Raw genomic sequence first — 5,663 nt, forward strand, 5'->3', positions numbered from 1 at the left:
CTGCATCATTCAGAACATCAAAGCAATGAAAGGTAAGACAGTGTACTTGGATAGAGGAATGGATAAAGAAGTGTGATATAGGTCTGGAATGAAGCTTTAATCAGGACTGAAATTTGAAAGTAGGCCCTCTTCACCGATAGAGAGAAATCCAGAGATCATCACACTAAATGAAGGAACATTTCAAGAAATATCATGGGATACATTGGAGTGGTGGGATACAGAAATCCACTGCAGTGTGTGCCCACACAAATGTGATGTGGACATCCAAACTGGCAAGAAACTTATGGTAGCCAAGGACCTTGGTGGATGGAAGGGATAAATCTGGAACTTGGTATTAATTTCTTCCCACAGATACATTTCAAATACAAAATCCGTATAAACCTATTGCAGCAAGAGTGGTAGACAAAACAATTTCTAATAATATGTAGGGAAAAGCAAGCACCGCTGAATACATAATGTCATCTTAGTGTTTCAGAACAAGAATCTGTACATGTAAAACCAACTCATCCTTGTCTTCAACTTAAAGAAAATATGAGCACTTACTTCAAAGATCCAAAAGTGAGGATACATCAGGTTTCATGGCATCCTTTGGCTCATTCTGCTCTAATGTACTCCCAGGCCTGACAAAAACTCTCAGACATCACAGGCCATCCTAAAAAGGAGCAAATAATAAAGCCTTGCAGCATAGAGTTTTCTCTGTAACAGCAGCCTTAAAACTATCACTGATGTACATCTGATATACACAAGGTCCTATTGCTGGACTTGATACGACACCTACCCTTGAACATGACAGTAGTCACTCATCAAAAAAAAAAAAAAAAATAAGTGAAACAGAAATACAGGACACTCCTAAGAAGAAAATATCAACATTTAAATACAGCTCAAACTGCTTGGGAAAAAAAAAAAAAAAAAACAGACACTTCATATTCCAAAGGCTTCTGAGCTTTAAATATATGTCTTTAGAGGAGAACGTAGACAAAATACTCTCTGACATACATCACAGCAGGATCCTCCATGACCCACCCTCCAGAATATTGGAAATAAAAGCAAAAATAAACAAATGGGACCTAATGAAACTTAAAAGCTTCTGTACAACAAAAGAACTATAAGCCAGGTGAAAACGCAGCCTTCAGAATGGGAAAAAAAATAATAGCAAATGAAGCAACTGACAAACTAAACTCAAAAATATACAAGCAACTCCTACAGCTCAATTCCAAAAAATAATTGACCCAATCAAAAAATGGGACAAAGAACTAAATAGACATATCTCCAAAGAAGACATACAGATGGCTATGAAACACATGAAAAGATGCTCAGCATCACTCAGTATCGGATAAATGCAAATCAAAACCACAATGAGGTACCACTTCACACCAGTCAGAATGGCTGCGATCCAAACGTCTACAAGCAGTAAATGCTTGAGAGGATGTGGAGAAAAGGGAACCCTTTTACACTGTTGGTGGGAATGTAAACTAGTACGGCCACTATGGAAAACACTGTGGAGATTCCTTAAAAAAAAAAAAAAAAACTAGAAATAGGACTGCCATATGACCTAGCAATCCCGCTGCTGGGCATACACACTGAGGAAACCAGAAGGGAAAGAGACACGTGTACTCCAATGTTCATCGCAGCACAGTTTCTCATATCCAGGACATGGAAGCAACATAGATGTCCACCAGCAGATGAATGGATAAGAAAGCTGTGGCATATATACACAATGGAGTATTACTCAGCCATTAAAAAGAACACATCTGAAGCAGTTCTAATGAGGTGAATGAAACTGGAGCCTATTATGCAGAATGAAGTAAGCCAGAAAGAAAAACACCAATACAGTATACTAACACATATATATGGAATTTAGAAAGATGGTAATGACAACCCTGTATGCGAGATAGGTAAAGAGACACAGATGTATGGAACAATCTTTTGGACCCTGTGGGAGAGGGAGTGGGGGATGATTTGCGAGAATGGCATTAAAACATGTATAATATCATATTAGAAATGAATCGCCAGTCCAGGTTCCATGCAGGATAAGAGAAGCTTGGGGCTGGTGCACTGAGATGACCCAGAAGGATGGTATGGCTAAGGAGGTAGGAGGGGGTTCAGGATGGGGAAAATGTGTACACCTGTGGCGGATGCATGTTGATGTATGGCGAACCACTACAATAGTGTAAAGTAAAAAATAATAAGAATAAAATAAATAAATACAGAAATACAGAAATGAAAACAAAAAACCAAAATTGCTAACTCTTTTGTGTGGATGAAAAATGTCAAATAGCACACCATATCTGGAAGAAAATACCAACAGGTAAATACAGTTCTCAGTATTTATTTAAAAGCACATGAAATACACTCATTATAGTGAATTACTAAGAACTCTTTTAGCTTCACCTTTTTGTGATCCCGGAGACCATAGCCCAACAAGTTCCTCTGTCCTTGGAATTTTCCAGGCAAGAATTCTGGAGTGAGTTGCCATTTCCTCCTCCAGGAGATTTTCCCAAATCACATCTCCTTTGACTCCTGCCTTTGCTGAAAGATTCTTAACAACAGTGCCACCTGAGAAGCCCAGTGTATTACATAGATAATCCAACTATGCTAATGAGTTATCACCTCTGAGTAGTGAAAAAGTACCAAATACTATACAGAGAAGACATGGTAGAGAAACATTGTTAAAGGGGAATCTTTATGGTACTAGTGAGATATATTTGGTAGGAGTCATTATAAATGTCACTACTAAGTGCCCTTTATTTTTTGTTTAATTTAATTTTATTTTTCAATTTTACAATATTGTACTGGTTTTGCCAAATATTGAAATGAGTGTGCCACAGGTATATATATGTGTTCCCCATCCTGAACCCTCCTCCCTCCTCCCTCCCCATACCACCCCTCTGGGTCGTCCCAGTGCACTATCCCCAAGCATCCAGTATTGTGCATCGAACCTGGACTGGTAACTCGTTTCATACATGATATTTTACATGTTTCAATGCCAGTCTCCCAAATCTTCCCACCCTCACCCTCTCCCACAGAATCCAGAAGACTGTTCTATACATCTGTGTCTCTTTTGCTGTCTCCTATACAGGGTTACTGTTAACATCTTTCTAAATTCCTTATATATGCATTAGTAAACTGTATTGGTGTTTTTCGTTCTGACATACTTCACTCTGTATAATAGGCTCCAGTTTCATCCACCTCATTAGAACTGATTCAAATGTATGATTTTTAATGGCTGAGTAATACTCCATTGTATATATGTGCCACAGCTTTCTTATCCATTCATCTGCTGATGGACATCTAGGTTGTTTCCATGTCCTGGCTATTATAAACACTGCTGCTATGAACATTGAGGTACACGTCCCTCTTTCCCTTCTGGTTTCCTCAGTGTGTATGCCCAGCAGTGGGATTGCTGGATCATAAGACAGTTCTATTTCCAGTTTTTTAACGAATCTCCACACTGTTCTCCATAGTGGCTGTACTAGTTTGCATTCCCACCAACAGTATAAGAGGGTTCCCTTTTCTCCACACCCTCTCCAGCATTTATTTCTTGTAGGTGTTTGGATCGCAGCCATTCTGACTGGTGTGAAATGGAACCTCATAGTGGTTTTGATTTGCATTTCTCTGATAATGAGTGATGTTGAGCATCTTTTCATGTGTTTGTTAGCCATCTGTATGTCTTCTTTGGAGAAATGTCTATTTAGTTCTTTGGCCCATTTTTTGATTGGGTCATTTATTTTTCTGGAATTGAGCTGTAGGAATTGCTTGTATATTTTTGAGATTAGTTGTTTGTCAGTTGCTTCATTTGCTATTATTTTCTCCCATTCTGAAGGCTGTCTTTTCACTTTGCTTATAGTTTCCTTTGTTGTGCAGAAGCTTTAGAATTTAATTAGGTCACATTTGTTTATTTTTGCTTTTATTTCCAATATTCAGGGAGCTGGGTCATAGAGGATCCTGCTGTGATGTATGTCGGAGAGTGTTTTGCCTATGTTCGCCTCTAGGAGTTTTATAGTTTCTGGTGTTACATTTAGATCTTTAATCCATTTTGAGTTTATTTTTGTGTATGGTGTTAGAAAGTGTTCTAGTTTCATAGTTTTACAAGTGGTTTACCAGTTTTCCGAGCAGCACTTGTTAAAGAGATTCTCCTTAATCCATTGTATATTCTTGCCTCCTTTGTCAAAGATAAGGTGTCCATATGTGCGTGGATTTATCTCTGGGCTTTCTATTTTGTTCCATTGATCTATAATTCTGTCTTTGTGCCAGTACCATACTGTCTTGATGAGTGTGGCTTTGTAATAGAGACTGAAGTCAGGTAGGTTTATTCCTCCAGTTCCATTCTCTTTCTCAAGATAGCTTTGGCTATTCGAGGTTTTTTTTTTTGCATGTCCATACAAATTGTGAAATTATTTGTTCTAGCTCTGTGCAGAATACGGTTGGTAGCTTGATAGGCATTGCATTGAATCTATAAATTGCTTTGGGTAGTATAGTCATTTTCACTATATTGATTCTTCCAATCCATGAACATGGTATATTCCCCCATCTATTAGTGTCCCCTTTGATTTCCTTCACCAATGTTTTATAGTTTTCTATATATAGGTCTTTAGTTTATTTAGGGAGATATATTCCTAAGTATTTTATTCTTTCCGTTGCAATGGTAAATGGAATTGTTTCCTTAATTTCTCTTTCTGTTTTCTCATTATTAGTGTATAGGAATGCAAGGGATTTCTGTGTGTTGATTTTATATCCTGCAACTTTACTGTAATCATTGATTAGTTCTAGTAATTTTCTGGTGGAGTCTGTAGAGTTTTCTATGTAGAAGATCATGTCATCTGCAAATAGTGAGAGTTTTACCTCTTCTTTTCCATTTGGATTCCTTTTATTTTTTTTCTCCTCTGATTGCTGTGGCCAAAACTTCCAAAACTCTGTTGAATAGTAATGGTGAAAGTGGGCACCCTTGTCTTGTTCCTGACTTTAGAGGAAATGCTTTCACTTTTTCACCATTGAGGATAATGTTTGCTGAAGGGTTTGTCTTATATAGCTTTTATTATGTTGAGGTATGTTCCTTCTATTCTTGCTTTCTGGAGAGTTTTTATCATAAATGGATGTTGAATTTTGTCAAAGGCTTTCTCTGCATCTTTTGAGATAATCATATGGTTTTTGTTTTTCAATTTGTTAATATGGTGTATTATATTGATTGATTTGAGGATATTGAAGAATCCTTGCATCCCTGGGATAAAGCCCACTTGGTCATGATGTATGATCTTTTTAACGTGTTGTTGGATTCTGATTGCTGGAATTTGTCTTTTCAAGAATACGAGAGACTGAGCATATGACCTGGCAGCTCCACTCCTAAGAGTATGTATTAAAACAAAACAAAACAGATTTTGAAAAAAACATGTAACTCAACCATGCACTGCAGGGAGATCAACAACATCCTATAATGGCACCACACTCCGGTACTCTTGCCTGGAAAATCCCATGGACGGAGGAGCCTGGTAGGCTGCAGGGCATGGAGTCGCGAAGAGTCAGACAGGACTGAGCGACTTTCTTTTCACTTTCTACTTTCATGCATTGGAGAGGAAATGGGAACCCACTCCAGCGTTCTTGCCTGGAGAATCCCAGGGATGGGGGAGCCTGGTGGGCTGCCGTCTTGGGGTCTCACAGAGTAGGAC

Source organism: Bos taurus, chromosome Y, assembly GCF_002263795.3.
Source record: "Bos taurus isolate L1 Dominette 01449 registration number 42190680 breed Hereford chromosome Y, ARS-UCD2.0, whole genome shotgun sequence".
Lineage (NCBI taxonomy): Eukaryota > Metazoa > Chordata > Mammalia > Artiodactyla > Bovidae > Bos > Bos taurus.